The sequence below is a fragment of the Trachurus trachurus genome (assembly GCF_905171665.1).
Source record: "Trachurus trachurus genome assembly, chromosome: 5".
NCBI classification, from domain to species: domain Eukaryota; kingdom Metazoa; phylum Chordata; class Actinopteri; order Carangiformes; family Carangidae; genus Trachurus; species Trachurus trachurus.
Window position 1 is genome coordinate 26,407,679 of NC_139896.1, and position 12,010 is coordinate 26,419,688.

The window sequence follows — 12,010 nt, forward strand, 5'->3', positions numbered from 1 at the left end:
ATAAGCGCAGAGTTGCTTTGAGTTGAATTTTTGCCTCAACAGACGTGTATCAAAGCACAGCAAAGCAAGGTTTCTGTTCTATCAATATGACAGCCACATTATATTACAATAAATTAGTTTGCAATAAACGACAAAATAAGAAGCTGTTGCAAGTTTAGACAGTTTTGAAAGTAAGTTTAGATATTTTGGGTGACAGACAATTTATCAGACATTAATGATGCAAACTGTGCAGTGCTGCAAGTTATAAGATAAACTTTAAGAGTTGTTTGATGACATCATTCTACAAAGGTCTCAAACTCCATGCAGGGATTGATTGAACAAATGGACCAGGGCACGTTGGGAACATTAGACGAACTGGAGTAAAGGTGAATGTAACTTGATGATGGATTCACAGGCAAGAGGCAAGATGCTCTCGAAACCTAGTGTAAGATAATGTTTATAATCCACTGCAAGGATGTTAAGTGCACTCATTTCACACTCCATTTCACACAACGCTGCCCTAGGAAGAATCTGTGTGTATGATGACTCAGGAAATGCACAACATCGCTCTTCTGAATCTTCCTGTTGTTGCTTCCCTCCATTGTTAATAATTTGAAATCCTGTTGTTTTTCCGCACTATTTCACAATTAATTATATGTCAGAAATTTAATAAGGGCCGAATCCATGTTATATGTGAAACTCCTACTCAACAATAGAGGTCAGTATTTCATTGCAAATTACTTCAAAATATTTACTGCAAACATTAAAATCCTATTCAGATGTCTAATTTCTACCTGTTGCTTATATCTTAATTTACAACCTAATGGACAAATGTAAATAGTATAACCTCAATCGAAAACTTGTCTGTTAAAATGTGATCCCTTGTTACAATGACTGGTAGCAGTCAGATCCTAGCACACTGTAATTTTACCAGTGATCCTTCAGATTGTAGAATGCTCATTGTTTTGTTTATAATGCATCAAACTCTATGATATTCTTCATTTACAGCTAGTTTACTCGCTGATCGCCAAACAGTCACCAGACGTCTAAACTACACATTTCCTATTGTGGACCTGTGAAGACACACATTCAAGAGACTGAACCCATTCTATGTTTTCAATACACCTGAGTGAGTGATCTTCCTGATGTGTTGGACATCGGCTTGGACTTTGCTCTCAGAATGCAGATGATTACGATAACCCCGGTGGATTCCCTTCTTTCCATAGCCGTGTATACGTGTCAGGGCAAAGGCCCAGGATTTAATCCCAAAGGACATGACAGATGTGGATCCACAAAACAATGCCAAAAAGGAAAATGGCTCCACAGTGTCTCCCTCCTCTGGTTGTGAGGCCACAGCAGAGACCAACGATGACAGCAGGCTATTGGTCACCATCCTTTCCATCAGGCTCCTCACCAAGCTCCGTGGTCTGGACATCTGGACAAAGAACGATCTGGTCCCCGACACCAAACACCTGGTGACTCAAACACTGCAGGGCCTCACCATTGTTGAAGGTTTCTGCCCAGACAACAAGAGCATCAAGAACATCTGCAGGACCGTGATCAAAGACCTGGTAAAGCAGTTCACTGGGAGGCACAAACTTGTGTCACAGTGTGGATGCAGCCATCATCAAATGTCTGCAGGCCCACATCAAAAAGCATTCTGCTGGATCTGCACAGAGGAGAAGAGGAGACCTGAATGGAGAGAGTACATCTTGTATGTCCTGCAAGTCGTGGAAATCTTCACCATCTGGGCCATCCTGGCCGGCATCTTGATGTAAACTTCTGAGGGCGGCCGTGGTGCAGTGGCTCACACTGTTGCCCCACTGTCAGAGGTTTATACAAGGCCACACAGGGGCCCTGTGCTGAACCAGGACTCTTACTTACTGGACAAAATAGGTAAATTGAAAAATTAAGATGTTCAATACTTTTGATTTCTGAATCTCCTTCTTGAATTAGATCTGTATAGAAAGATAAGAACTGACCTGAAAAATAACATTATGACATACAGTATATAATGTAAAATTTCAATCTTATTTTTCATGTTAAATATCCATTGTGTTACAATCCTAATCTGTTTACACTAATTTAAAGCAGAAGTAAGCGATCCGGTCGTTTTGGCTAATGCTGCGTTCCAGGTAGGCTTTTGAAACCGTAAATTACAGCTTCAAGTCACAACTTACGACTTTGTAGCGTTTCAGGCAACCCACTCGTGTTTTTCCGACCTGTTTTACCTGTGAAAGTCACTATAACGGCCACTCGTAACTTCCGACCCGTGACCTCGTACCAGATTGAACTGGTATGACTTCACAGGTCGGAAAAACACGAGTTACAAGTTTCTTTGAACGCACCATAACAGTCCTCGTCGCTACGTCACCACATTCACGGCGTCCCTTGGCTGCACACACAGCCCTGCATGCCGTTCTCTCTCCTCATTGGATAAAAACTGTAGGATACGATAAATGTTTTCTCCTCGGCTCAGAGCAGAGCAGAGGGACTGGGAGACCCGTGTTTCGGTCCAAACACTCTATGTAAGTGATTGCTGTCGGAAGATATAACTATTTAAGACTTATATTAACATAAATATATCACTTACTTCTGCTTTAAATTACACATATAAAATGCAGTTAAAGCAGTCCCTTAAATAAAGGACATTTTCCTGAGAATCTGACCAATTACCAGTGTTACAATGCGCTGAAAGAGAATACTGTCTCTTTTGTTTACTTGGGATGGGCACAAGTACTCGAGTTGAATGTTACAACAACTTAATAGAGGTTGTTCAATACATGCATTGGCAGTAATGTACAGATAGTAATGGTCAGTGGGCTTGGGCATGGAGGTCTGTGTCCTTACATGTAACTTGTGAGTAAACATGTATTAAATCAAATAAAAAGAATTTGATTTGTATAGCGCTTTTCAAAGACACTCAAATATGTACATGAAGAGTTTACAAAAAAAAATCCCACTTGATAAGGTAATGAGGTTAATGGGAGTATTTGAATATTGAAATGACTGAAAATGCTCATCCCAGTCTCAGCACACCTATATACAGTATATAAATGCAACATGAGGCCATGGGATTTTTATTGAATCGTGTTTATTTAGGCATCTTCCCCTTTTTTCAGATTAAGTTGCCTGTTTTTAATGTCACAGAAAAAAATACTGCATGCCCCGTGTTTGTAATGTAGCCATGTTTCTCATCTCCCTGGTCTTTAATATGAAATTGTTTGGAAAACTTCCCCAGTGAGCAGATGGTGTCTGCCGGGAAGAGAATGAAGCTGGAACCTGTGCTCTATACACCGTGCACACACTTTGCCTTTTCCAGCACAAGGCTTTGTAAAAGGGAACAACAGAGGCCTGTCGGGAATTTAACCACGGGTCTGTTCTATGAAACTGTGCACACGTTTGTTTATTGCAGTGTTGCTCTTGGATCTGTGCAGCAGCTACAGTAAAAGATGTGGAGAGTGGAGAGTCTCCCTGCAGACTGGAGAACAGGATCAGGCCTCCTCCCCCCTTCTTGAAATGATTTCAATCACTTTGATCATCGTGGTTTCCATCAAGTGAATGTGATGTGTTCATTATATGACCCCTTTTACCAACAGACTGAAATGTAAAAGACACATTTGTATTCTCTGGGCAAGCTTATCTACAGTATGCTGCTGTGTCCTCTGGTGTATTATATGAAGCAGAGAATGAGGCAATGCTACAGTATCTCCTCATAGCTGCTTACACTCTGGCCCATGACATATTAAAGAGAACACAGAAGCAGGCAAACCAGGGGTCTTACGCTGAGTCTGCACTTACTAAACTAACTCATAGGACAAGATAAGCCAGGCAAAGCTCGGAAAAGTAAATCTAAGGCTGCCTGAATAAGACCAGCACCTCTCTCCCTGCTACAATCTACACAGAGAGTGTTTCTTCCAATCTCTCTGTGGGGGAGATTACTTAAGCGTGCTTTGTAGCTAGATCCAGGTAGGCTATCAGTCACTGCAGTTGTGAAGAACATGCCAACAAGAAAAACCTAAGACATAAAATCTATTTGGTCGGGGCTCAGAGGCCGGATGAAACCGAATTAAAAATCTCTCTTTTGCTGAGTCAGACTCTTTAGATAATTACCCACTGATATGAGGAACATTTTCCCTCATGGCTGTAGGTTCAGAGCGACTGCAGACAATGGCATATTTGGCTGTAATCATAGCAACCCCCTCACCCCCATCCTCTACCACCACCACTATAAATTGGAGCTATGAGAGCAAGATAGCACCGAGCTAATCTCTGGCCCCACAAAAAAGGCCTGAGGGAGTCGCTGAAATGGAAGCAGTTATAACACGAAGGTTTCTTTGAGTCAGGTGGATTTGTTTGTCTTGTGAACCTTGACCACCAACCCCAGCCTTGTTGTATATGCCAGCTGACAGTGTGCATGCAAATTAAGCATAATATACAACCCTGTCGACAAAACACTGGCCTTGAAATAACAGCCGTGCACGCCTAAGTAACCTATTAAAGTTTTGCTCTGGGGGTTCACAGCCTCACATCAGCAGTTCCAGGCTGTCTCTGAGCCTGCACATCTGCACAGCACAGTGACTGACAATCGACAGTTCACACAACGTTTACCCCGCCACCCCCTTCCTCTCCTCCTCTTCCTCTTCATCAACCTCCTCCTCCTCCTCCCACCCCCCTCAACACACACTCTCACGAAACACCACCCAGCCAGGGTGCTCCCCTATACGTGACTCAACTTGTTTCAGGGCTGAGAGAGGGAGACACGAAGGGAGAGGTGGGGATGAGATAAATCTGTGGGAACATGGGGGGTTGGGGGGCGAAGAAGCGACTGTTGTTGCGATTCGCTGATAAAACTGGCTCGAAGATTGTTTTTCTTACCCCCCAAAATATGCGCTTTCAGAGCTGTGACTACAGTTACGCGTAAACCCTGTAGCTCCATCAGTTTGGATATTGAGTCATTCTTTTATCATATTCTGTGAGACTTCAGGCGCCTCTGCAGCGCAGCCAGGCACAGAGCTCCACACACAAAACGCTGCGCCTTAACGCGTAAAAACAATCAATGCAACCACAGTTCTGGGCGTTGCACTCCTTATTACAGGCAATACACATCACATCTACTTTTTAAAAAGAAAAAAGAAAAAAAGAAACTGTCATAACATAAGGAATCATTGATCATTTATGTTTTCAGCGCTGAAAGATCCAAGTTGCTAAAAAAAAAAAAATGTTTTTTGTGTGCATTCCCAGATTTGTATCATGGATCCCAGCTGTCAGCATCCTTTCAACACTCTGTCTTAAAAATTAAGTAATTTTATGTCACGACGTGTTTTTTCAACATCTCATCTCGGTGGATGTCCCATTTTTGCAGCCCGGGTGGCTGTACTTACCTCTTCCTCCTGCCCGCGAAGAATCTTTTTATAAGAAGTGACCCATATCCAAAGCAAAAAATGGTATCTTGCAGGCTCTTTTCAGTGTGTGCGGGGAGGCTCTCCTCAGCAATTCTGGCGCTTTTTGGAAATCAACATGTGAACAATGTTTCTGAATAGTATCCAAAAGGAATCCACACACGCATTTCGAGGCTGCGTCGATCCCCCGGAATCATAGCGAGCGCTGTCCACGGAAAAAGTGGTGCTGAAAGTCTCAAGTCCCCAACTTTAGGCTGGCTGCGTGCGAATGGGAAATAAATGGCACGTCCAGCGCAGAGCCACACACTAAAACAGCTCCCGCGAAAAGAGAATCAGATTTCTACGGGATAACAGAGCGGAGAAGCGCATATCCCACACCCGAGGCGAGAGCGCTTTGCAGCTGATAGACAGAGGAGTGTGTGCGCTCCGTGCACTGGATGTGATTGATGTTAAATGCATCGCAGCACACCGCCTTTATCAGGGAAGAAATGCACCATCAATGAATGGGGTGGTTGGGTGGGAGGTGGGAGGGGGTGTGTGAATGCCAGATTACAGCATGTAATACCACCAGCGCCGTGGCAGAGTCTGCACATAGTCAAAGTGGGACATACAGCCTTTGCTTCCATTTGTTCAATCTTAACGTCCATTTGGCCGCCTGCTGCCTCTCAGCACAGACTTAAGGGTCGGGGTTTAATTCCCCCCAGTGAAGTTACAGACAACGACAGACACCACACTGTCTGTCTCCACCATAGTTGAGTCCAATTAAACTCGTGTTGTAAGAATATCCCACTAATTAAGAGAGCTGTTTCTAATGCGCACCACGTAATTTGGAGTGTCAAGGCAGGATGCAACAACCTTATTTTACCCCAGTGGATACTGACATGTCTAATGTGATGATATGCTATAAAATGATCTGTAGGATAGCGCGCAATCTATTCAATTCCCTGGGTGTCTTTATTTCAAATGTGACGCTTCCGGGTCGACACGCACGTTACAGGTGCTGCAGTGTGTTGAGTATGGCAGCGCTTGGGATGCTGTGCGTAGACCATGGCGAATACTCTATATCAAGTCAAATCAGTGAGTGCGAAAACTCAATCTAGATGCCTGCTTTGTGTGTGTGTGTGTGTGTGTGTGTGTGTGTGTGTGTGTGTGTGTGTGTGTGTGTGTGTGTGTGTGTGTGTGTGTGTGTCTGACAGTAGTCAGATTTTGCAGCAGCAGAGAATATGAAACCATGTCCAAGGGCATGCTTATATATGTCCAACAGGAGAAAAGCGAAAAATTAGTTTTAAACCAGGCATGGAGAGTTATCATTTTAGACTTTAATGGGAATTATGATGGGGGCATCTTTTTGGCTTTTAACCTTCAAAAGTCGACAAAGTGTGCTGTGTAGACAAAGAACTTCCTCATCTGTCAGGTTAAGTGGCATCCGTGCAACCTGCAGCTCCAGGGAGAAGGGTTTGATTCATTTTCCATGATGTCCAATGGAAAGTTCACTCACGGCGATCACTCCTGCCTTTTTGCTTCCTGTATAGGCGCAGCTGCTCTTTCTGCCTTCCTGATCACAGGGCCGAGTGGTGTGTAGAGGCTTTCACAGGTCTGAGTGGGTCACACCTGTGGAGTGTTGGACCGACTCCACCACATCAAGGGAAAGTGGAGGGGTGTGTGTGTGTGTGAAGAGGGAGATGAGGGAGGGGAGGTCCTTGGAGGGTGTGTGTCAGGTCTCTGTGGGCCTTGGAGGCAGCTGAGCCTCTGAATATTCATCTCCACCTCTACTGGAGCAAATTCCAGCTACACGACTGGACTGACTGACAGTCTTGTGAGCTGTCAGGGGACCTTATAAGTCATGCAAAAAAAGAAAAAAAAACCCACAGAGCTAACTTCAGCATATTATTGAGCAGAGTGTTTTACATCTCGTTATTTCCCGACAAAGCATCAGCATTCTTCCATCTGTCAGCTCCTAAAACCAGTATTCTACTTCTGTTTCGCATGGTTAACATAATAATTAATTATTTAGCTGTGGAGAATGGATACAAAACTTATTTCCACCAGGAGACCCATTCCTGCTTTGCGTTCTGCTGCAGTGCACTGTTGAATGTGTCAGAGGACAACGTGTTACACCGCAGAGTCCTCCCCCCCGTCTCCCTGTGCAAGGCAAACTCTGGAGATTACTTGTTTCAATTAGCTATGGGGCGGGGAGAATTTAAGAGCCATGTTAATTCCAGTCACTAGTGGAAATCCCGGTGAAAAAAGACTAGCCACTGAGGCATAATCGCTTGCCCCCAGACGTCTCTCATTTCACGGACACATTATGGGAATTATTCAAAATGTAAATTCTGCACTCACAGGATTTTCTGTTTATTGATGGGATTCATTAAAAGGCCGAAACTCCTGCAGCCTTTATATGATTTAGATGACCTCTGAATAGACCAGCTCTGACCTGGTTTGGCCTTTTTTCCCACCATGCACTTCACATTCCTCCAGGAGGAGTCATTTCATATCTTCATTTTCCAACATTTTACTCTTAAAGGGGATTTTTGCCTAAAAAAAACCCTGGTTCAGTAAATGTTTCATTGAACTGATAAAAGGAGAAGCTACTTTAGTTTTCACATAGATAATAACAATGACAAGAAGAGGAAGAAGACAGAGGAGAAGGAGACGTGGAAATCCCTCAGTATCACATTCTGTACATAATAATCCAATCGTTGGAACTAGATTTAATCTTTGTGTCTTGCGTCTTTTCATCAGTGTCTGTGTCATCTAATATTGAACTTTGGGCACATACAGACTCTCCGCTGACATTTGACTATATAAAATTGAGTTTCCCTCTGTCTAATGCACAAGTTGGAGCTCATAGAAAGGAGTCTGTTTGTCACTGTCTGTTTGAAAGCAATATTTTAGAAAGATGAATCAGGCCAGCCAGGGCAGACAGGCTGCCCATGTGCTCAGTGTGCGAGTGCTGTATATTTTTGAGATGCCCACAGGCGGACAGTTGTCACAGGTGTAACCTCTGAACTGTAAAAGTGCTTTTATATAAGAGTGTGGCTACAGTGCAAATTAGATCTATGGTACAGTGTGTGTGTGCACAGGAAGAAAAAAAAAAACACATGGCTATATTTCATCTGAAGAATACCTCCAAATGCTGAGATAGACCATATTACATCACTGTCTGTTCCTCTGAGCTTGAAAGTTGCCTTGTGCGCAGCGGAAAGTAATAGGAGTGATGCCATTACCACTACAAAGCATGTCAGTTCCAGGGTCAAACATGTAGTATACAAAAGATCTTAGATAAACACAAGCATCATTCAGAAAACCCATGAAAAATTTCTTATTTTATACCAATGGGTATACAGAGATTTTCTGATGTTATTGTCTCTATTGTGAAAATGGTTATTTATTTCTTTGTAGCATAAACTGCCTGATGTTGCAAAGTTGAACCTAATTTTTAAATGGGCTTGGGCTGTATTGACTGATAAGTGGATTAGGGGACTATTTTGATAATCAATTCTTACTTGTTAAAGTAATTTACCAAGCAAGATGCCAAAAAAAAACCAAAAAAAAAAAACATAGAAAATATCAGAGCTGCTTATTTATGACAAATATCAATCCCACACGTGCTTGTAAATAACTGTGTACAGAAGGATTTTCTCATGCCATAGCTGGTACTCAGAACGCTTCTGCTGCAATGCCAAAAATCACTAAAATGAACAATAAAGGACAGTATATGGATGTTATATGTACCTTTGATCTAAAAATATCAATTTTCTGTGGGTGTCTACTGGGTAGAGTTGAAGCATTTTCATTCCACTTACTCTCACTAAAACCTCATGTCTGCCTTTTGAGTTACTAGTCATTGTTGCTGGATATTTCACAGTGATATTTTCAAATAGCATTGCAATAAAAGCAGAAAAATGTAATTGTGCAAGCTCCCTGATGTGGGTGACATCCATGAGACGTATGGAGACATTGTAAGAGCACATAAGCTTGGAACACCTTCATCACCCCATCTCAGTAATTATGTCTGAAAATGTTTTCATATTTCACAGATTTCATACTCCATAAATACACTACATGCATGATATATTTGCCTCTTAGCTATTTGATTAATACATTTTTATTGGATGCTAATGTCATTAGAAATATGAGTTTGGACCAGTTATGGCATGAGAGCAGCCCCTGGTGGTTGTAATATTTAAATTGGGCACCATGTGAGAATTACAACTTAACTTAATAGATAAATCAAAACATAAAGTATTATATAACTAAATGATGAAGGTGGTAAGTCATGACTGATTAATATACTACAGAAATGATATATTACAATAAGACCAATGTATGTTTGATGCTATATCATATAAAGCGTGAACTGATAAGACACACAGATAAGATAACTCATTCAGTCTTTAAATACCTTGTATCTATATAAATATTAATGCAGCTAGAGAAAGGATACCATACAGACAGGGCGCCGTGTCACTTTAAGCGAAGAGAATCACAACACTGTTAATAGCTTCTCGAATGCGTGAAGCCAAGCACAATCTATTCTGGCCTAGGGCAGAACAACACAATCTCCTGCTTATTTAGTCATTAATGTGCATATTTACCTGGAGAAAGAAGGTGCTTGAAAGGTTAATGTCACCAATATCTTTCGCAGTCTTTGATTAAACACACCTCCGTCTCTGCATAGCCTTTGGTTGTGAGTCATGTATCTTGACAGATTGGCGTCTTAAGAGATATAAGTATAGCTGTATTCCCTTGCTCTTTACTTAACCTTCAGCCGAACACTGGTTGAATTCTCCGTCTATCTGCTACCAGGGGCGCTGTAAGTGAGTGTGGGGGGCTGTTAGGATGATTCTACTAAGATGATATGGATGTTATGCCAGGTAGATAAAACACCAGCTGGAGCAGCTGCAACAGTATAATGCTGCTTACACATTGATCAATTATCACAGAGGCAAGGTTTTGCTGCTAAGTAATTTGTATTTTGAATGCAGGACACTTTGGTATTTTTGAAGCAATGGATCTGAGTGCTTTTCCATCACTTCTCTCTGTGCATGAATCATATTCTCTGACATTTCTAACCTAGGAAAAGGACACAGCATCAGAATGAAGTTTGGACATGCAAGTAAGAATACCAAAAACATAGGCTACTTGCAGCCACAGTAACCTAATATCTGAAACTGAAAGCATACTACAGGAAAAAGCCATGCATCATCAATCAAGTTGGTTGGTGATAGGGTTTTGAATGTCATGGTACATCATATTAGTTTTACACATGGTCCAAACCTACACCACACCTGTACAATTTACAACTAGGCTACATCCTCAGGTCATTGACGAAAGCTGAATCTCGTGAAGACAAGAACTAGCCGTTAAACTGAGTTCTAATGACCAAATAATTACTCTGTCAATGTTTGTTTTTGTTTTTGTTTAATAATTCAGAAGATTTTTTAAATTCATGGGCACTTCCTTTAACCGTGGCTCATGTGTTTCTCGAAAGATTCAGATTCAGACAACTTTATTGATCTCCGAGGGGCAATTCGGTTCAGCAGATTCAGTTTCGTTAAAAGACAAATAAATGGAAGAAGAGGGAGACAAACAAATCCATGTCGGGTAATCAGTATGTGGCACAGACTCTCACAGCAAAGAGGTGAGTGCCCTCTTTTGGACATGACAGGGACTGCATTTCAGTTGCTCCTGTGTGTGAATGGCTCACTAGAGAGAGCAGGTTGCCGTAGCAACTGCAGATAGTAAAAGTGCAACCTCTTGAGTATGACCCTATACCGATATGTTTAATTGTGCAAACCCTGCTCTCATCCTCCTGAGAAGACAGAGGCAGGAAGCATGGGATGAAACGGAATAGACAATTTGTTTTTCCTACTGTGTTAACATTTGTAACCATTAGATAATGAATTTTACAGTTGTCTTTGAAATAAAACATGAAAGTCTACAAATGCATTTAATGAGGTTTATTTTCTATTGACTTGATACTGGACTCGTTCAGTTGGGATGGATTCAATCTGTTTATTAATATTAATAAATCTCAAAGTTATCCCTGTTGATTTTGCCTCAACACTCTTGTAGAATGTAACATTATTCATTTACACAACTTATTAAGTCACAGATTGACAGACAATTAAGCTGCAAATATTTTAATAATTGATTGTTTATGACATTTAGCAAAAACCCCATTGAGTCTCTTTGAGTGTTCTTTTTTATATCATTGTTAACGAAACAACAGTAGGTGTGTTGCTTAGATATCACATCACATAGTGTGATGATGTCATCTTGGCTACTGATGAAAAAAAAAGGATTTTTTGCGAATATGTTACTGTTGCATATTTTAAGTCTTACAAATGGCCTGGAGCAATGTATCTGACTAATTGATACTTTATGTCTCCTGCGTCTTATGGTTATGTTTTTCACAGATGATCAGTCAACTAAGCAACACACACTAGAGGACACAATATCATACCTGCTAATGGTAATGATGTCCAATTCAACAGCTGTGGAATCAGTTACCTTTTTTATTTTTTATTTTTAGACTTGCTTACGTAATCTTGTCTAACGGAGCCTTTCTAATCTTGATTCAACACCACAAACTCCAACCAACAACCCTGCACTTCATGAGA

The 12,010-nt window shown here is 41.5% G+C and overlaps 2 protein-coding genes across 2 annotated transcripts in view; both read right to left on the reverse strand.

The window, feature by feature from the left end:
- The window catches only part of LOC310986491 (metabotropic glutamate receptor 4-like), a 173,858-nt gene extending 168,078 nt beyond the window's left edge, over positions 1 to 5,780 (reverse strand). Inside the window, exon 1 of the mRNA XM_083972420.1 lies at positions 5,364 to 5,780. The gene's annotated coding sequence lies outside the window, so the exon portion shown is untranslated. The remainder of the gene's footprint in view (positions 1 to 5,363) is intronic.
- The window catches only part of phc2b (polyhomeotic homolog 2b), a 233,622-nt gene that overhangs the window by 20,965 nt on the left and 200,647 nt on the right, over positions 1 to 12,010 (reverse strand). The window lies entirely within an intron of this gene.